General features: G+C 46.5%; 1 long non-coding RNA gene across 1 annotated transcript in view; it reads left to right on the forward strand.

The window, feature by feature from the left end:
* LOC108177991 (uncharacterized) overlaps positions 1 to 16004 on the forward strand; it is a 139742-nt gene extending 123738 nt beyond the window's left edge. Inside the window, exon 3 of the long non-coding RNA XR_016232516.1 lies at positions 15556 to 16004. This is a non-coding gene — a long non-coding RNA (uncharacterized LOC108177991). The remainder of the gene's footprint in view (positions 1 to 15555) is intronic.
* Positions 16005 to 21576: the final 5572 nt, after the last annotated feature.

The following is a 21576-nucleotide window of genomic DNA, read 5'->3' on the forward strand; positions in this document are numbered from 1 at the left end:
TGGCTTGAACAGCGGAGATAATAATAAACGTAGTTATGGAGTGGGTCTCTTGACACTATTTCCTTGAGCCCCTTATGCTCTCTCTCTCACACACACACACACTCATACACACACACACACACACACTACCAGCGTGGTAGCTGTACAAGCCATACTGAATATCCTGCAGATTCAAACCCCAAGCTGAGTTGCCCATGGCCAAGCTCTCCTCTATGCCCAATGTAGCATTTGAATTAGTATTTTCTATTAAAGGAAAACCGACAGTTCATCTGTCTGAAGACAGGGGGGACGTGTAATTCTCAGTTGTGGGCAGACAGACCCTGGCTACTCTGATGCACAGTGAAAAAAAACCAGACCTGGAACCGGCCAGATTCTGCCTGGCTCTCTGCATTTCCTGACCTGTGCCCCTTGCAGCCTCCACACCCCTCCAGAGCTCCACACCCTCCTTCCCCTTCAGCCAGTCCCCTCACCATTGGCACAATGCATTCATTCATTCCTTCTGCAAGGGCTTTGGCCACCTCGCCAGGACCACTCGCTCTGTGAACAATTCAGTGATAGCTCACAAATAGGGCAATGGTTTAATGCGCCTTAACACAGCAAAATAAGACCGTTTATCAAACACCTGTTACAGCTGCACCATTACTCACCACTTCATGTAGTGTTTCCAAAAATTTTTAAAAAGGAATATGAGGTCCATCAGGGTTAAATGTGTTATCCAAGATCTTGAAGCTGCTATTAGACTGAGCTAGATTTGACCTCAGATCTGACCTAGATTCTATATTCTTTTCCTGCTTGAGTGTAACTGGGATGGTAGGAGGTAAAGTTATTGCATGCGGAAGGCCTTGAATGCTTGGCAAAGGCATTTGGGCCTTAATTATGTGCAATAGAAAATGCATGAAGATTTCTTTGAGAACGTAGATTGCACAATCAAAATGAAGCTTTAGGGAGAACATTTTGGTGTTTGTGTTTGGGATGGATTGATGCAAGGAAACTTGCAAGATGGGAGGCTATATAAAAGATGACAGGAGCTGGTTGGCAGGGAGCGAAGAGGCTCAGAGGGAGGGGACCATGGAAATCCCAAGACTTGGCTCTTGACTGTCCTGGGTCAAAAACTCTCCCCACTTTCTCTCATGCCTTTCTTTATAGCCATTTTGCTTCTTCCCACTTTATGATGGCTGGGGATTCCCTAGAGAATTCTGAGCAGCCCCCCCCCCCCCAAGCCAATTTTAATGATAAAGTCAGATATAAATACCTGCTGAGCTGGGAATAGAGGGACATGACTTTCCCATCCTTCCTCATTAGCATATATGTTTAGTATGGCACTGCTAAGGAGAAATACTCCTTTGGATGGTGGGAGAAGGTGTTATTTCTGCTTCTCTGGCTAGGCATCATCTCTTGACAGTGAACCTGTGATTTTGTGAGAACGGTCTTTACCATTCTGAAAGTCAAGGCAAGTCTTTCCCTTGACATCCACCTTGGTGCCGAGAGTTACTTTTCCTCCACCTGCTCAAGGAATCAGTTCTCTCCAGAAGCTAATCAATCCCTGCCTTAAAGGCCAGCCCTAGAAAATAGTCCCCTAACTGAAGCTAACAAGTCAAAGAGGCATCTTGGATAGACTGGCATGTGTGAATCATGTGAATTAATTCTTCCAGTGTTATTCGTGCATGTATTTTGTGTTGTACCCTGTGTGTGGGCCGGGGTGGGGGCCGAGAAGAATTGTGCAGGACTGCCAAGTTCACAGTCTGGTAATGGAGACAAATTCATGTTCACAATTAACTTGTCTGTGCAAAGTGCGCATAATACAACACAAAAGTGCCACAAAGAATATGGGTCATAAGAGTTCAAAGAGAAATAGGCCTAGGTGCTTGAAGCCTGCTATTGGGTCTTAGAGGGTTAAAAACAAAGTGTTGGGTGGGTTGATCATCAGAAGGCTCTGAGGTTAGCAGGAAAGTCTCATAACTGCACAGCCACTTTTGCCACATAAAAGGACATATTTCCAAGTTCAGAGATTAGGATGTGAAGATCTTTGAGGGGGTCATTCTTCTTTTGTTTTAATTTTTGAAAAAGAGATTATTTATTTGCTTGAAAGGTAAAGTGACAGAGGAGACACACACACACACACACACACACACACCCTTCAACCTAAGTCTCACCTTATATGAAAATTAACTCAAGGAACCAGTGCTGTGGCATAGTAGGTTAAGCCTCTGCCTGTGATGCCAGCATCCCATATGCCCCAGCTTCTCCTCTTCAGATCCAGATCTCTGCTGTAGGCTAGGAAAGCAGTAGAAGATGGCCCAAGTCCTTGGGCCCCTGCACCCACGTGGGAGACCTGGAAGAAGCTCCTGGCTCCTGGCTTCGGATCGGCCCAGCTCTGGCCATGGCAGCCATTTGGGCAGTGAACCAGTGGATGGAAGACCTCTCTCTCTGTCTCTACCTTGCTCTGTCTGTAATTTTGCCTCTGAAATAAATAAATTTAAAAAAGAAAATTAACTCAAAATAGACCATGGACGTCAATGTACAACACGAAATGAAAGTTTCTGTTAAAAGCAGCAACAACTGAAGGAGGAAATCTCTGGGCTCTAGGGCTCAGAGAAGAGTTCTCACACTTGAAACCAAAAGTACAATCTGGAAAAGAAAAACATAACAAATAGGACTTCGTGACAACTAACCAATTTTCTTTTTGAAAGACTACTAATAGGATGAAAAGACACATGGCAGACTTGGAGAGATGCATTTACAAACCGTGAGTTTAATACCTAAAATATGCAGAATTCTCAAAGTGCAACAGTGGAAAACCAAACAATCCAACTTGAAATAGACAAAATACAAGAAGAGCCATTCCACCAAAGAGTATGTGCAGGACCAGACATTCAGCCTAGCAATTAACACCCCTGCATCCCGCTTTGGAGTGCTCGGGTTTGATTCCTGGATCCGGCTCCGGCTCCTGACTCCAGCTTCCTGCCAGTGCAGACCCTGGGAGGCAGCAATGATGGCTCAAGTAATTGGGTTTCTGCCACCTTCATAGGTGACCTGGATTGTGTTCCTGTCTCCTAGCTTCTGCCTAGCTTAGCACTGACGACATTGCACGCTGGCAAATGTGAAGAGAAACTGGATCATTCTTACTTTGTTGGTGGGAATGTAAAATGGTATAGTTGCTCTGGGAAACAGTTCAGCAACGTTTTCAAAGAAAAGAAGGAAGCATACAGTTGCCAAATGTGCAACGATGGCTCTGGTGAGCGTTTATCCCAGGAAAAGCAAGATGGGGCTCACACAAAACCCTGAATGTTTAGAGCAGGTTCATTCACAATGGCCCCCAACTGGAAACAGCTGAGACGTCCTGCAGTGGGTGAATAAACTGTGGTGCGTTCATTGCTGGAATACAACTCAGCACTAGAAAGGAATCAGCTGTGGATTCACACACAGCCTGGAGGACTTTCCTAGTAGGATTGGTCTTCATTGGAAAGAGCCAATTCTCAAAGGTTACATACGGTGTGGTCTCATTTCTATTACTCTTTTGAATGGGCAAAACTATAGAACCAGAGCAGAATGGTGGTTGCCAGGGTGAATGAAGCAGGGGCAAAAGAGAAGTGGATTTGGCTACAAAAGGGTCACAATGAGGGCTCCACTGCAAAGCCCAGTGCCTTGGTTGTATTCACGACAGCAAATTGATCCCAATATCGTGCAATAGCTTTGCAGGATGTTAGTGTTGGGGGAAACTGAGTCAACTGTAAAAGGGATCTCAGGATTGTTTCTTACAACAGCGTATGCAACCACAGTTACCATAAAATAAAACACTTCATTAAAAATCAGGTTCATAGGACACCCACACTGGGATGGTGATAGAGGGCAGGGAGGGCTTCAGACGGAGGAAAGCATGCACGAGAGAAGTAATCAGAGCTCTTCTAGGTGGTCTTACTCCTCCAGTCTGATCACCATATCTCTGGGCTGGTTGCTCAGATGCCTCCAGATGATGGCCAGCATCTCCTGTTGGCTTAGTTGCTTCCTACAGACAAGTGAAGACTTCTGCACCTACTGTCCTTTGTTGACTTGGAGCATGGTCTTGGTTTGATCTATTTTGATGACTTCCAGGGCCAAGTCAAAGTGACATTCAAAAAGGTTCTGAGGGGGCTGAACTGCTGTTTCATTGGTGCTACTTTCAAAGTTTGGAGAAGCCATGCAAAGACATTTTCTGGAAGTCTCCAAGACAGTAAGCAGGTGGGGGTAAAAGGAGTATGAGCTTTCCTGGTAAGCCTGTGGGATTAGTAAAGAGGAGTAACAAAAAGCGAGGGCACATTGGCTTCTAGAGGGGAGGCGTGTCTGCTCTTTCACTTCTCTTGACACCTGTGTCCACCCACAGAAGTATACCCCACCCTCAAAGATGAATCTGGATCAAAAGCAAGTGTACTATAGATCCTGAATTAGGAAGTTTACTAATTGCAGGACTAAACTAATAGCGTGCATGGTTACTCTTCTCAATCCTTCTCCTTGGACTCTTTTTTTCCCCTGCTGTTTGGATGCAGGCTGTGCCTGGGAGGCAAGGGAAAAGTAGGCTCAGGAGGATTTTGTTCTGCCTTCAGCTTGGGACCCAGGCATGATGAGACCTTGTAGCCCAGCTAAATAAGCACCTGACCAAGATCTGGGGCCCATACCCAAGCCTGTGGTCACAAATCGGCTCCTCTGCCTGATCTTGCTGCATAGCCCAAGAACTGGCCTCAGCAGTTGGCTTGAGAGTTTGGATTCTGGATAAAAATTCCAAATCTGAGAGAGGGAGAGTGAGAGCAAGAGGGCACTCACATAAATGAGCAGAATGCGGTCATTTCCTTTCTGGAAAGGAACCCTGTTCCTCTTGTTTATTTATTTCTCTGTCTTACTCATCAGCCTTAACCCCCTCAAACATGTTTTTGTTTTTGTTGTTGTGGCTGTATGCCTTGTACTCTTTTTCATGTCTTATTTTAGCTTTGTTTTTCTTGTTTGTTTTGGTTTTTACTAAAAGATAGCAAGTTCTCTTTGTCAATGTCAAGTCTTTCTAATGGCTCCAGTAACCCCTAAACTCTGATTTCTACTTCTCGAATCTTTCTCCCTCCAGTCCAGCCACCTTGGACTACTGACTATTGTTGCTTGAACATGCAAGGAGGGTAGCCTGGGCCTGGGCCTGTGTTGTGTCTTTTGCTGACTTCCCTAACCTAACCTAACCCATCCTGTCACATGGCTAGCTTGGCTACCTCTTCAGGTCTTCCCGTAAATGTCACATTTTTAGTGAGATTGTCCCTGAATATCCTCTGTAATGTTGCATCAGCCCCTCCAACACTCGTCCTCTTCTTTGCTTTCTTTATTCTCTGAAGCACCAATAATTCTCTAACGTGGTCTGTAGTTTACCCTTTCATCTTATTCATTGTCGGAGTTCCTCAAGCTAGAATATAAGCTTTACAAAAGCAGTGCTTTTTCCCTGTCTTATTCTCTACCAGATGTGCCTAGAACACACACTATCATTTAGTAGACTGTCAATAAATATTTGACAAGTGAATTAATGGCATGAAGAAGTGAAGGAAATTCTTTTTGCTATAAGATAAAACATGTATATATATAATATATACCTAATGGTGGGAGTTAAATATTTCAAATGATATGTTATTTAATATATTCAATTTATATTATTATAAAATATAATTATATTATTATATCATTATTATATGACTATTATATGTTATCAAATATTATTTGTTATAGTTAACAGAAAATATGAAATATATTTATTTAAATAGCTTTATTAAACACCAATATTTCAATATATATATATTTCTTAAAAGTCTGTAACTTTGACAAGAATCCTGGACTGAAGTTTGAAGAGTTGAGGTCAGTTCTGGCTTCTTCAAAACAGATTGACAAGGAAGAAGCATTTCTTCTTCAAAACCTTTTATTTACTTATTTGCAAGATAGAGAGATAAAGACAGAGAGAGAGAGAGAAAGTCAGAGAGACAGAGGTCTTCTATCCAGTTTTGCTTCACACATGCCTTTGGCAGCCTGGGTTAGGCCTGGCCAAAGCTGAGAGCCAGAAACTCTATCCAGATCTCTTACATGGGTGACAAAGATCCAAGCAACTGAGTGCGACCTGCTGCCTCCTCGGGTGTGCGTTAGCAGGAAGCTGGAATTGAGAGTGGAGCTGGGACTTGAACCCAGGGACTCTGATACAGGATAGGGGCACTCCAAACAGTGACTTGACCACTAAGCCAAGCGCCTGCCTCAGGAGAAGCATTTCACCTTCCTGACTTGTATCTGCTCTGTTCAATGGGTATAATATTCCCTGTGTACTTCACAGGATGGTTATTAGAATCAAATAAAGTGCTGGACAATAAAGTGTAAAAACTCAAAGGCAGATCAGACATGCACTCAAGTCTCTGATACAATAGAACGCTGTAACTAACATTTGGTTATCATGTAGTGCAAGCATTCAATAAGTGACCCACCTTGTCTCCATGAGATAAGAACTCGTGATACAACGAGAGAACTAAGTACACCATACGACCCGATCTTCACAGAGCTCCGGGCGCTCCTCTGAGAAACTTATCTCCTGAAACCTGAGCAGTATTTGGGAGCTTATCAGAGTGTTTCAGGATGGGAGAGGAGAGCCGAGCCCAGCTATGTCATGGAATATTCCTTCCTTTCTTCCATTCCCCAAGCCCTGTGCTGCTGCATTTCTTACTGTGTATTATTGACAGAGGAAATGCTGATTCATGGGTCTGAGTTACAGGAAACCTTGTTTCCTGGTGAAGAAACAAGCCTGGTGGTGCTGCCAGCATCCTCCTCTGCCAGTTTCTGCCACATGTCTTGCTTTTGGCTTGCATCCAGACCGACTGCAAAGGGACAGGGCCAACTCAAGCTTAACCAATGAGGTCACTTTCCCCAGTGAACTGATTAGGCACAGGCTTCTTGTGGTGCCCATCTCAGCCCTTAGGCTCTGACCTCACAGTACCTTTCCAGCCCATCTCCCACTGCCCCGTCTTGCCCTGTGTGCCATGGCCGCACATGACTACACCCAGCCTTTGTGGACACCCTGTGTTCTTGGCTCACGATGTTCCCTGCCTGAAATGGCTCCTGACCCGTTGTTGGCTCACTGAGATCCTACTCATGCTTCAGTTCTGTTCGTTTGCTACCTGCAGTGTGAGGCCTGTAGGCTTCCCTTGTGTGTATTCCTGTTTTGTTTTGTTTTGTTTTGTTTTTAGTAGAGATGTTTGCAAAATAGGTACAAAAGTACAAAGAGCTGTCTGATGAACTTTTCTGTACCCTCACACAGCTTCAACAATGACCTGGTTCCTCTTACAGAGTTCTTGATCTTCCTTGTGTGGGTCCCTCTAGTAGCTCATGCGTTCTGTGCTGCTTACCCCATGCTTGCTGAATTGAACAGGAAGAAGGTGAATGTGTGTGTTTAGAGTACTCTCTTTTACCCACTCCCTACAATGAGAATCTGAGGCCCAGGGAAGTGATGTGAGTGACCCAGTGTCATAAGACAGGAGTGACAAGCTGTTTTCCAGATTCTCTGAAGGACCTCAGAGTTCAATTAGAACACATGGCTCATACTTGGGACAAATATGTGATACTGGCTCTACAGTGCTGCAGGAATTCAGAACAAGTAATTGGTATGCATTGAATGAATAAATTAATCTTCTATTCAATTGATTAATAAGATGGCTTCTTCCACTTGGCATCAAGTAGACCTTGGTTGTTGTTGCTCTGTTTTCTAACATCCACATGCTGACGGGGTTTCTGAGTAGCATGGAGAGAAAATCCATTTAGTTATGAAGGCCAGTATGAGTTAGTGACAACTTTAGACTGATAAATATCTAAAACACACTCCATTGTGTTATGACAAAGGGACTGAGTGATCTCTATCTGAAGAAACTAAATGCTCTAGAATTAATTCTTCCTGGAAAGGTAAAGAGAGACATTAAAGGGCTCAGAGTTCTCTGAAGCACTTGTATGTCTGATGAATTGAGAGAAAGGCGTGACAAGAAGGTGTGGAAAGATAGAACATGAAATAAAGAGCCAATCGCAAGATGACAGCACTTTTTCATCTTGATTCAGACCTCGCTCAAGGTAGATTTTGGAAGGGCAGCAAGAGCTCATGTAGATGTCCAGCCATAAGAATTCTGCTTTTCCTGAGTCGCAGGAGAGGAGAGATCTGGCCATCAGTCAGGAACCCACTCTGTTGCCCATGGAAGGGGTGAGAGGCAGAGAGTGAATGGCTTTTCCTCATAAAATGGAATTAAAACACAATAGGGAAAAGATTGTTAGAGTCAGATTCTTTCTGAGGGTCACACACAATCAGCATGTAATGCTGTGTGTCCTTGGGAAGGCAAGATCAACAGGGAAATGTGAAGTGCTGGGGGCTATGCCCAGGCATCTAGCCAGCAGTCTGCCAGCACTGTCTTATTGGCTCACTTAGAAGATGGTAATCCCACCAATAGCCAGGGTCTGAAGCTCTCCACAGCAATGGACGGGAGCGTGTCTGGCAAGCTGTGATGTGCCACAGTAATGTGGGTGATACCCGATGGCACGGGAGACCGTCCCTAAAGGTAAGAGGGAAACCAACAACAGAACGAGAGCCTTGCAGTTCACATGTCACTGTGGGCCAGACACATGGGCAAGGTGGACGCTGGGGAGAATCCTGAAACCTTGTCCCCTTCTGGCACTTACCACTCTCTGCTGAGAAGATCAGCATGACAAGTATCAAAGCAGAAACTTGTTCTGTGTGCCATTTCAGGGAGAGCAAGAGGAAGGTGGGTATGCAAGAGGATCTAGGGTGCTGGGGAATACTGTACATTCTATAGGCAGACTGCAGTTATGAAGAAGGGGAAAAAGGTAGGATTTATGGGTTCTGTGGGGAAAAGGAGTTAAGGCTTAATGGGCAGAAGGATGGTGTGTATTCCTGGGTTGGGTCATAGGGAGTTCATTCAAGTACAGACAGGCACAAGATGCAACACCTGACATCCACTGCAGGCAGATGACTCCAAGATAGCAAGTGATGGCTTGTCCTCTAATATCCATGAGAACGTATTTCCTTATGAGGAGAAACAGCCCTCTCCCCACACCACCTCAGATACCCACACATACCTCTCTATTGGCTTGAGGAAGACTTTCTTTAAAATATATATTTATTTTATTTATTTGAAAGGCAAAGCAACAGCCCAACAGATGCAGAGAGATCTTGTGTCTGCTGGTTCACTCCCTAGATGCCTGCACATCCAGAGCTGGGCGGGCCAGGCCAAAGGCAGGAACCAGGAACTCCACCCAGGTTTCCTGTATGGGTGGCAGAGGCCCAAGTACTTGGGCCATCTCCTGCTGCCTCCCAGGAGCATTAGAAGGGAGCTGGATTGGGAGCTGTGCATCCAGGACTCCAACCAGTGCTCCAATATAGGATGCCAGCCTTGCAGGCGGCACCTTAACCCACTGAGCCATGACACTGAGGCCTTATAGAAGCCTTTCTTTAAGGAGCTTAGAAACATAAGTGTGGCCCAGCATTGAGCTATCATCACACACTCCAAAGGTGGTCTTCAATAGAGCTGGCCCAACAGAACACCATAGAAAGCCGGGGCACTTGCTCAGGTCTCTAGAGGATATGAATTGAAACAAGGCTTGAGCCCTCAAAATGCTTACATCCTAGCCGCTGTGAGGGGTTTAGAGTCTGGCCAAGAAAGAAGGAAAACAGGGCTTCCTTTTCAGCTTATAAAGGACTCGTGTTCTTCTACACCCTCTCTGCTGCAGGAACATGTTTCGAAGCCAGAGCAGAGGCATCCACAGCCTGGAGTCAGGGACGTGTCCCTCAGGGCCTGGAAAGTTTCCATCCAACAGCTCAGGAGAGGGCATTGGCCCCTGGAGCCTGCATCACCAGGAGGGAGTCCTGCAGGAAGAAAACACTTTGATGTTGCTGAGCTGATCTCATTAGTGGTGGGGTTGATTCTGAGGTTCATGTATATGCCCTAGACTGTTTTCTGCTTCCTGGTGCGGTGTTTCCATTCCTAAGCTGAGTGTTGCTGTGTAGATTTTGGCAAGGAGTTGGCGTTATTCTCACGGAGATGCAGGGCCAGTTCTGTGTACATAGGAATGTTCTGAGGTCTTCCCTTAAAAGGCTACACTTGAGTGTTCAGGTCAGATGATCAGGCATAGAGGAGGTGCAGAAAAAATGGAGGGTGCATTCTGATGTGGCTATTAATATTCATCAAGCCTCTCTCGGAGGGAGAAGCCCTAATTTACCGTGTTTGCAAATTTCTGTGGTGTCAGTGCTCACACTGAGGCTGATTTCAAGCTGATGATGTGATGGCCTCTGAATGTGCAGTAGGGGGAGGTGTCAAGGACCAACTCGCAGGAGCTGGTACACACAGGCTCCAGCACATGGACATCGGACAGACAGACTCACTAACAGCACTCAGAAGGGCAGGAGAGGTTGGAAGTCACATGAGAATGTTAGGTGGTCTGAATGGAGGAAGTGCCAGCAGCCCACGATGGCAGGCAAGCACTGGGCAAGCCAGGCAATACCTAGCAAGACGCCTGTTGTTGTGAATGGCCATCCAAGCTCTCTGCTCACTGAGCATGATATACAATTTCACCCTGTTTTGCATCATCACCCACTTTCATGGCATCTCTGCAAGGCTGATTTTAATCCTATCATGGATGAGGAAATTGAGGCAGTGAGATGCAGTGGTTGCTCATGGAAGAGGTCCTGGACTGAGACGGTACTCCTGGGGGCCTGTTGCCATTCTGCCATCGGGTCAGGGGGAGGCTGAACCCATGGTCTCTTCCTAGACAGGCCACATAGGGTGTGTGGCTACTGTGGGAAAATTATAATTCCTGGAGGGGCAACCATTTTATAGGAATGAAGATACTGGGTGGATTATAGTTTCAGCGATTCCAGATTGGGGAGAAGCTGAGTCACTGACCCTGGGGTACAAGGTTGAAAGGCCGGGGACTGGGAGAGCCTGAAAGGCCGCCCTAGAGCTTGTGATTGGCTTAAAGGGGAAGCTGAGTGGTAGTAACTCTCTAAGAATCAGATTTAACTTCACTTGTATTTCTTATCTGTAGGTAGTTTGTGTTCTGAAGTTTCTTTCCCGAGCAGCGGAGCTTAGGGTATCTCTTAACTCTCAGTGTTTTCTGGGTTGAGTCGTAGTGGCACAGGTAGAATTAAGGCATCATTGAAAGGAAAGCTAATGGGAGGTTGGAGGTGGGATGCCGTGAGCGCAGATGCTCTCTCTATGAAGCACAAAGCTCTGTTTTTGTTTTTGGGTGCTGGTAACCAAAACTGGTGCCAGTTGCATTCCGTGAGTGGTTTTATTCACTGCAACAAACTTATGAAGTATACTCTTTTTTGTTTTTTTTTTTAAATGTATTTGTTCATTTTGAATGTTATAGTTACAGAGAGAGAGAGAGAGGGAGAGATAGATAGAGATTTTTCATTTGCTGGTTCACTCCCAAGATGGTCACAATAGCCAGTGCTGGGCCAGGTAGAAGCAAGGAGTCAGGAGCTTTGTTTGGGTCTCCCATGTGGATGGCAGGGGCCCAAACATTTAAGTCAACTTCCACTGCTTTTCCCATGACATTAGCAGGGAGATGGATTGGAAGTGGAGCAGCTGGGTCATGAATTGGTGCCATACAGGATGCCGGTGTTACAGGTGGTGGCTTTATCCTCTATGCCACAATGCCAGCCCCTAAAATACATTCTGATAATATCCTTATTTTAAATCTTAGGGAGATAGAGCCTGAATATTGAACACTCTTCAAAGCCTGAACCTATATTATTAGTGCAAACAAGATGAAATTGTCTTTTTTTAAATAACTTTTAGGGGCCGCGCTGTGGCGCGGGAGGTTAATCCTCTGCCTGTGGCGCCGGCATCCCATATGGGTGCTGGTTCAGGTCCCTGCTACTCCTTTTCCGATCCAGCTCTCTGCTATGGCCTGGGAAAGCAGTAGAAGATGGCCCAAGTGCTTGGGCCCCTGCACCCACATGGGAGACCTGGAGGAAGCTCCTGGCTCTGGCTTTGGATCGGCACAGTTCTGGCTGTTGCCATTGTTTGAGGAGTGAACCAGCAGAAGGAAGACCTTTCTCTCTGTTTCTCCCTCTCATTGTCTGTAACTCTACCTCTCAAATACATAAAATAAAATATTAGAAATTTTAAAGAATTTTTAAATTCAATGACCTGGGAAAGCAGAGGAGGATGGCCCAAGTGTCTAGTCCCCTAAACCCACATGGGAGACCTGGAGGAAGCTCCTGGCTTCGGATCAGCTCAGCTCTGGCTGTTGTGGCTGTTTGGGGAGTGAACAGTGGATAGAAGACTTCTCTCTCTCTGTCTCTCTCTCAGTGTCTCTGTAACTCTGCCTGTCAAATAAATAAAATAAATATTTTAAAAAACAAATTAAAAAAAAAAAAAAGATTTTAGAGCCGGCACCGCGGCTCACTAGGCTAATCCTCCGGGTTCTAGTCCTGGTCGGGGCGCCGGATTCTGTCCCGGTTGCTCCTCTTCCAGTCCAGCTCTCTGCTGTGGCCTGGAAGTGCAATGAGGATGGCCCAAGTGCTTGGGCCCTGCACCCGCATGGGAGACCAGGAGAAGCACCTGGCTCCTGGCTTCAGATTGGCGCGTGCCGGCCGCAGTGCGCCACCAGAGCAGCCATTAGGGGGTGAACCAACGGAAAAAGGAAGACTTTTCTCTCTGTCTCTCTCTCTCACTGTCCACTCTGCCTGTCAAAAAAAAAAAAAAAAGGCCGGCGCCGCAGCTCACTAGGCTAATCCTCCGCCTAGCGGCGCCGGCACACCGGGTTCTAGTCCCGGTCGGGCGCCGGATTCTGTCCCGGTTGCCCCTCTTCCAGGCCAGCTCTCTGCTGTGGCCAGGGAGTGCAGTGGAGGATGGCCCAGGTGCTTGGGCCCTGCATCCCATGGGAGACCAGGAAAAGCACCTGGCTCCTGGCTCCTGCCATCGGATCAGCGCGGTGCGCTGGCCGCAGCGCGCCGGCCGCGGCGGCCATTGGAGGGTGAACCAACGGCAAAGGAAGACCTTTCTCTCTGTCTCTCTCTCTCTCTCTCACTGTCCACTCTGCCTGTCAAAAAAAAAAAAAAAAAAAAAAAGATTTCACACGGAGCTGACATAATCAAAAGGCTATCCTCTGGGGAGTACATTTGCCACTCACCAGCTCAACCTCTTGGCACACGGTTGACATTTTGGACCAGCAATTTGGCAGAGCAAATGGTACTGGGGTGGAAGAGTCAACATTTGCTGAAACTGTTCTTCCACTGGCGGAGCCAGGTGACTTCAGGAATATTACTTACATTTCCTAGGGCCTCTGTTAACTCGGCAAGCTTATACTAATTCTTTTTTTTAATTTGAAAGGCAAAGTTTACAGAGAGAGAGGGAGAGACAGAGAGAGAGAATCTTCCATCCACTGGTTCACTCCCAAAATGGCCACAACAGCGAGGGCTGGACCTGACCAAAGCCAGGAGCCAGGAGACTCATCCGGATCTCCCACGCAGGTGCAGGGGCCTAAGCACTTGGGCCATCTTCCACTGCTTTCCCAGGCGTTCTAGCAGGGAGCTGGATCAGAAGTGGAGCAGCCGGGACTTTGGGGTGCTGGCCTTGCAGGCCACGGCTTAACTGACTACATCACAGCACCAGCCCCAAGCTTATCCTTTCCAACATTCTCTCCTGACAGTTGGGGCGATCTGAACAGCTTAGAGAAGGTATGTCTCCATGAGCTTAACAAGAAAACCACAAAAACCAAACATTGCTGGAGGTGGGAAGGAAGGCGTATGATCTTGCAGGAGCAAGGGGGAGACAAGGTGGTGGGGGGTGTGGAATTCCTGAAAGGCCCACTGCTAGCAGGAGAGGAGGTGAGTTAAGAGGAGAGTGAAGCACACTGCCTGATGCTGCCCACAGGCGGCCCAGGGCCTGACGCCCGGGGAAGCCGCAGCCCCGTGCCTCACTCGTTGACTCAGGGCCTTCACCTGCTGCCCAGCGCGAGGGCGAGGGCTCCCAAGGCTAGGCCCCACAGCTGAGGGCTTCCTGCCCGCCCTTGGGGCCCCCTCCGCCTCGCCCCTCCTGGTCCCTGTTTGAAACAACTGTGCATAATCCCCTCTCGCCTTCCTTCCCCCTGCCCCAGCTCTCCCACCTGCCCCTTCGGATTCTGTGCCAGCAGCTGGCCAGTGAGCAGTGCCAGATCAAACAGATGTGAGCAGTATTGGTCGGTGAGGGCTACCAGGCCCTCCATTTAGCCCCGTGCCTGACCACGGTCTCTCTGAACTGGCCAAAGGCCGGGAATCCCCTTCGGGGGACACTGCAGGGTCCACGGCTGAGAAGCGGCCGGTGCCACCGCCTGCGCACGGCCTCGTGTCCTCCTGCTCAGCTCACACTTCTCTCCACTCCACTCATTCAGCACCTCTCTCTCTAACTTGCTTGCTCGTCTTTCGTTTTCTAGATACTTATTTTTTAACTCTTTGCCGCAAACATTCTAAGGATCATATTCGTAAAAAGGCAAAGCAGGGTCTTCAAAGTAGGCTTTACAATTCACACGCTTTCAGATTGATAAAGGACATCGCAACAGGCCGGACGCCAGCCGGCAGAGCAGTAACAGCTGCTCTGGCTCACCACAGCTCACCTAAGCCCAGGATCTTAGAGATGTCCCTCCCTCCCTCCCTCCCTCCCTCCTCCCTTCCTTCCTTCCTCCCTCCCTCTCTCCCTCCCTCCAGTCTGTCCTTCCTTCCTTCCTTCCTTCCTTCCTTCCTTCCTTCCTTCCTCCCTCCCTCTCTCCCTCCCTCCAGTCTGTCTTCCCTCCCTCCCTCCCTCCCTCCCTCTCTCCCTCCCTCCAGTCTGTCTTTCCTTCCTTCCTTCCTTCCTTCCTCCCTCTCTCCAGTCCATCCTTCCTCCCTCCCTCCCTCCCTCCAGTCCTTCCTTCCTTAGTGGCATGCAAAATTCATGGTAATTCTCAGAAGTAGGTACCCTTGCAAGCTAGCATCTTTGATTTTCTGTGCAATTGGCTAATTCTACTCGCTCCCACCCAGCTGTCTAAGTGGGGATGACTTGTGAGCAGCCGCAGTCAACTCAAGCAAGCCAGCTCTGTGATGGATCGAAGCCCTCTGGAGCAAAAAAGTCCTGTTGAGAACAAACTGAGCAGGCCTAGCATTGTGATACAGATTGCTCAGGTATATACCTCAGGGGATTTTTATATTTTACAGCACACTCTCAGATGCTGTTGCTGTTTCAGACGCTGTTGCTGTTGTTACATATATATTTTTCTTAAAAGCAGAAGAAATTTGTCTTCTTATAAGCATAAAAACACCTTGCATTTTGCTTAGCTGCTACTTGAGAAAGTCTTTTTTTAAAAAAAATTTATTTGAAAGTCAGAGTTATTATATATATATATATATATATAGAGAGAGAGAGAGAGAGAGAGAGAATCTTCCATTCACTGATTCACTCCCCAAATGGCTGCAACAGCCAGGAGTCAAGAGCTTCATCTGGTTCTCCCACATGGGTGCAGGAGCCCAAGTACTTAGGCCATCTTCCGCTGCTTTCCTAGGTGCATCAGCAAGGAGCTGGATCGGAAGTGGAGCAGCTGGGACTCGAACCGGCACCTGTATTGGAATGCTGGCACTGCAGATGGTGGCTCAACCAGCTGCGCCACAGTAGTCCTGGCCACAGTGGTGAGAAACAAGCTTAACAAAAATGAAAAAAAAAAAAAAAAACTGCAAAAAAGTTTTCTGATTCACATACATGATTTTCAAAAATAATTCAGTGCCTACATGAATGTCTCAAAATTCCACCATGCACACCTTTTGGTTGTCAACTGAATAGATAATGGAAGATTACTGGATCAGACTTCGTTCAGGTTTCTGTATTTCACTTAGGAGATCATCAACATTTAAGAGGTATTCAATTATAATAATGTGTTTCCCATGCTGCCCTTGCTTCCAGGAAACTCAGAGTTGAATATGATGCTCAATCTAACAATTCGCCTCTGCCATTGCTTTAGGCGTTAATCTAAAGTTCTAGTTCTATTAAAAAAAAAAAAAAAAAAGCTCTAGTGTATAACTTCTTTTATGTTACAAACTGACCAAACTTCCTTTTGGAAAGAGAGATGGGATAACAGAGAAAGGGAACTCCTTGAAGACGTCTTCTAATAATAATGAAGAGAGTGATTCATGACACTTAACTTTCTACCCTTAATTAGTTACTTAGCACTTGTTGTAAGGTCCTCATTAGACAGCAGTTCCCCTGAGGGCAGCGCCGGGCTCTGTGTGTCCCTGCACCTCCCACAGGGCGGGAATTTAGGAAGATTCCGCTGGCTACACACAGCCTTGTGATGCCTTTCAGAGGAAACAGTCAGGCTCATCCTCCCCTTTCCTTTCTTTGTTTCCTTCAAGAAGACTTTGCAGAGAGATGTTTGGCAGTCAGACAGCCCTGAGTTATTATTCGTGGCTGCTGCTACATTGCTGGGTAAAAATTTCTCCTGTTTCCCCTTTGAAGCCTGTCATAAATTTGTTTCTTCCTCTGCATTGTTCTCTCCCTCTTCCTGTATAATACTCAGTAATGTCCTCCTACATAAATAATAACCACTTACATTTACATAAGCACCGGTAACATTGGCACATTCTTTTCAAAAAGGATTTAAGGTGGACATCTTAGGGGATTTTTAAATTTTACAGCACACTCGCAGATGCTGTTGCTGCTGTTATTAGCTAATAATTTATTGTATATGGATCATGTGCCAGGCATTAGGCAAGGGCTGTTTGTACACTATCTCATTTAGTCCTTACAGTAATCCTATACAGGAGCTACTGAGAATCATCCCTGCTTTCAATGCAAAGAAACTGAGAAGTCCCCAACCTGGCTCATGCTCATATAGCCAGCAGGGAAGGGAGCAAGACTGGGATTTGAACCCTGGCTTCTGACCACCTAGTCGTAGCTCCTAACTTCATGTCATTCCTTGGGGTCATGACTTCAACTCCGTGCAACAGGCCAAGTGAGGAGGAACAAACTATGTCACAGGGCAGAGGGGAGTGGAGGAGCAGGCTTCCTGTGGGTCTGTGATGTCTAGGAGTAGTATGGTCTACTCACTGCGTCTCAGTTACTCCCTCCAGCTAACCAGCAGATTAGATATCAATGCCTGCGCCACAGATGGGGGCACAGAGGAGACCCTGCATAGGCACTCCGTGGAGAAGGTAGAGTTTCAGTCTATTTAACTCTCAAGTCTCTGTTGTTTCCCTATGGTGCACAGGGAGAAACGGGCCCAAATTCCCATAGTGGGTTATCAAAACACAACACCAGATTTGTTCTCAACAAGAGTTCTTTGAAATGCCCTTTTCAGGTTCTGGTGTGTTGGGGTCAAAAAGTGCATTGTGTGTCCCACTGCTGAGTGACTCTTCCCCATGTGACCTTGAAAGTGGGGGGAGCATCTTATTGTGCCTTGACGCACGCAGTGCATGCAATTGAATTTCCATCTCATTCAGAGCAGAGAGAGAATAGCTTTGGGAACGAGGCTAGTTCGAAACAAGGGCTCCTGAAGCTAATTAAAAGCTAGGCTGGAGCTGCGCTTTTCATTCCTTAAGAATGTTCGACCTCATTAAATAGGAAAAAGCAAGTGGACTTTTCTGATTTTTTTTTCCAGGTTCTGCGGGGGTGGGGGGGTGGGGGGGTGTCACTGAGCAAGAGAGAGAGAGATTTCTAGGACTTCCAGCCTGCACAGGGACTGCAGCAACGTTGTTGTTGATGGAGACCCACTCTTCTCACGTGCTTGTCATCCCGGGAGGCGGCTCTTGGGCAGACCACCACCTGCTACTGGCGACTCCCAGTTTCAGCTCCCCAGTATCCTACAACCACAAGGTAGAGAAAGGTTTGTCAGCTCTAGCACAGTGGAGCAAACGGTTGTTCTTAGGAGAAACCTCCCTTTGCTCTTTCTCAGACATGAAGACCCAGCCCAGGCCTCTGGATGAAGGCTGAGAGCCTGCGATGTTGTTCTAGTGTGTAGACTTAGAGATTGCCAACAGCAAGTCAGGAGCCATGTGCTCGAGCCACCCAGATGCCAGGAAGACAGAGAAGTTCAAGCGTACCAAAGGATAGATTAAGCGTCGATTTTGAAAAGTAGAGCTAGGACACCAGCCACTACTGGATTGCAAGTATTGTGCCAGCAGCTAAGCATATATTTCATCTAATGCTTCCAACAACCCTACATGGTGGCTATTATTCTTATTTTAGGGTTCAGGAAATTGTGGTACTAGCTCTGATCCTGTTTGTCATGGCTCTTGGCCCTTGCTAAATTAATACAATGTAGTCTGAAGAATGCTAGTGTTTGCAAAATATCGAAATTGGAAGAGACAGCAGAGCCATGTCCACTTTTTGAGGATAATAGAGAAAAGCAATCCAAAGCTAGAAATGCATCAAGGACATGGAACAGAGCTGATGCATCTACCTGGGCCTCCAGGCTTGCCGAGTGTGGACCAGTCTTTTTTTTTTTTTTTTTTTTTTTGACAGGCAGAGTGGACAATGAGAGAGAGAGACAGAGAGAAAGGTCTTCCTTTGCCGTTGGTTCACCCTCCAATGGCCGCAGCGGCCAGCGCGCTGTGGCCAGCTCACCACGCTGATCCGAAGCCAGGAGCCAGGTGCTTTTCCTGGTCTCCTATGCGGGTACAGGGCCCAGGGACTTGGGCCATCTTCCACTGCACTCTCACGCCATAGCAGAGAGCTGGCATGGAAGAGGGGCAACCGGGACAGATTCCGGCACCCCGACCGGGACTAGAACCCTGTGTGCCGGCGCCGCAGGCGGAGGATTAGCCTAGTGAGCCGCGGTGCTTGCCGGACCAGTCTTGTCTTCTCTGTGTGACAGTAGGAGAACATGAGATGAAATTGCCATCTGGGATGGATGAAACCAATGTCAAGGCTGCTGTGGCTCTGTCTCTAAGCAATGATCATGACAAACAGAGCAATTTCCAAAGGTCTTCTCCCGCGATCTGCTCAACATCCCTTAGAAAAAAAGAAGGGAAAGCTTTGAAGTTCTGGAAGACCAAGGAACTTGGCAATGGGAAAGATGTACTCCTACATCAAATTCTGTGAATGCCTCCGCAGAAGGGCCCAAGAGGAGAGTACACATGTTGGGTATTTTCTGATTTTCATCATCGTGTGACCCTAGGTGTCAGATACTGCTAAATCTTCCCTTCAAAATAGTGATGAGATTGCTTCTCACACCTTGGTTTTCTCCAAATTATTTGTGGTTCCAGAGAATCTCTCCTCTAGACTGGGGTGGTCTTATCTCGCGAAGTCTGTGCGGAGTGTATAGTCTACGTTCATAGCCATAACATGCACGTCAGTCTCTTTGAGCCACACTCAGGGCCGCCTTGCCTCCAGCACGGCAGATATCAGAAACAGCTCTCTGGTCTGTGCTCTGGCTGCCGCTCCCTGTGCAGGAGGACTGAAAAGCAGTAGGGCTGAAAGCGATACTGGAGACCGCTTCAAACTCCTACTTTCTGAGTCAAATTTTACTTGTTTTTCATCTGACCAGTGGCCCTGAGAAATTCTCAGAGTGGAACTGTTAGTGCAGTGAGAGCCAAGGTCATTTGCAAGGGCATAGAATAAGTAGTTTCGATGCTTATATCTATTTTTCACCATAGATGTTTCCCTCTGAACCAGTTTTATTTATATATCATGTAGATAAAAATGATCAGTCTATTAATGGGTCATGTTTCTAAATCGAATGAAGTATAAAATCCTTACATATTCAAGGGTCTCTCCAAGTTGGTCTTAGTCATACTCCCTACTTTTCAACCACTGGGTGGCTCGCTGGTCCCTGAATATATCATTTTATTCTCACTTGAAAGAAAATCAATGGCTTCAATTTGATATCTGTGCTTTAAACTCTTACCAAAAATTATTTAAAGTTAGGCATTTCCCAAATGCTTTGTGTTAAACCAAAAACACGCATCATCCCACTTGATTTCAAAAGGGGCTAGGAGGTAGATGGAGAAAGGACCTTTATGCTCATTTTACAGCTGAGGGAACTGAAGTATGGACAGGTGTGACGGTCAGCTCAAGATCATACAAGGCACCAGAGACAGCGATAACAGGCCGCTGAGTTCTAATCCAGAATGCCTTCCTCTGTGCTGTATGGGACGAGCTGGCAACGCTCCCAGATTTCAGGTGTACATTTGGCCACTGATATTTCCTCTCAAAACAGGAAAAACCTCTGGCTGTCTTCTGCTACACCACCTGGGTGACCACACACCCACGTGTTCCCAGGCTTCCCTGCCTTGATTCAGGCTACTCCCTCTCCAGGGAGGGTCCTCCCTTCCCACTCTCCAAACTGCCCACTCCTCCTGATTCAGTTTCAGACAAACTCATGGAGTCACAGAAGACAGAGAACTTGAGGACCCACCACAGGGGAAGCGTGCGGAGATCTGGGATCAGGTCTTTGTGTCTTTTTATTGCTTAACACAGTACCTGGTACATAGTACATATTCAGGAGGTATTTGACTAAAAGTTGCCCAGGGCCTGAATATAATAAAATGGAAAGTAGGATCTCAGTCTTCAGATTTTAGAATAGATTTCTTGAGGCTATGGATAACTTTCTACAGCACTGTGAATCATGAGATGGTTACGAACATTTTGCAGGCCAAGAGACTGTTGCAACCTCTTTTAAGATGGGTCTACCAGCATTTCCTGTTCTCACTTAGCTCCTTTAACTAATTCCTGAATGCTGGCGTGCCTTAGCCCGGATTTTTCCTTTAACTAAGTGTCAAAAATGACTTTAGATGGAGAAAATGAATTGAGCAGGGCAAAAAAAGAAAAATCCATGAGTCCTGGAATAACCTCCAGTTGGTAATGATTTATCCTGTTCCATTGTTAATTTTGCAATTAAGCAAGAGCACTTTATATGCCTGAATGACCCATGAATTGTATCTTAATCAAACTAATGTGTCTGCAACATAGAACTGATTCAGTGTTCAACTATTAGGATGACAAATGATGCAAAGCCTGAGTTTTCTCTCCTTCCTCTCTCTTCTCCCTACAAAACCTTCTACAATGAAAGGCCAACTGACTGACAGCTTGTTGTTTTGATGAATAACATGAGTTCCTATTGGCTAAACATTTGAGAAGGCTGGGTATATACCCTCACCCTACTTCAAACCAACTGTGTATGTGCGTAACCGTGTGTAAGTTTGGGTGAAAAAAATGTGGTTAATTCAAGTTGTGCACTTCCTGCCACTGACATTTGTTGCTGCTGCTGTGTAATGGAGTTGAGGCTGGGTGGGCGAGTCAGATGCAGTGACCTATATCTCTGTATTATGACTACCCCCTCAACCGCCGTTCTTGGGCAACCTGGGAGGTAGAAGATGGCCAGGAACACCCCAGGAAGAGACTGCATTGCTCTGAAGGAGTCCCCAGGACTTCAGGGCATCTTAGCCTGATGAGACATAGGAAAAAGTCTGATTCTGCTTAATAAAAATGACATGTATTTTTTTAGATTATAATCTTAAGTAATGATTTTTTAAAAACAGGCCTTTGTGGTTTGAGCCAAGATAACTAGGATTTAAGCTTCCCTTAAAAGATA

The sequence above is a fragment of the Oryctolagus cuniculus genome, chromosome 4 (genome assembly GCF_051225735.1).
Source record: "Oryctolagus cuniculus isolate XC-2025 breed Fujian yellow rabbit chromosome 4, ASM5122573v1, whole genome shotgun sequence".
Lineage (NCBI taxonomy): Eukaryota > Metazoa > Chordata > Mammalia > Lagomorpha > Leporidae > Oryctolagus > Oryctolagus cuniculus.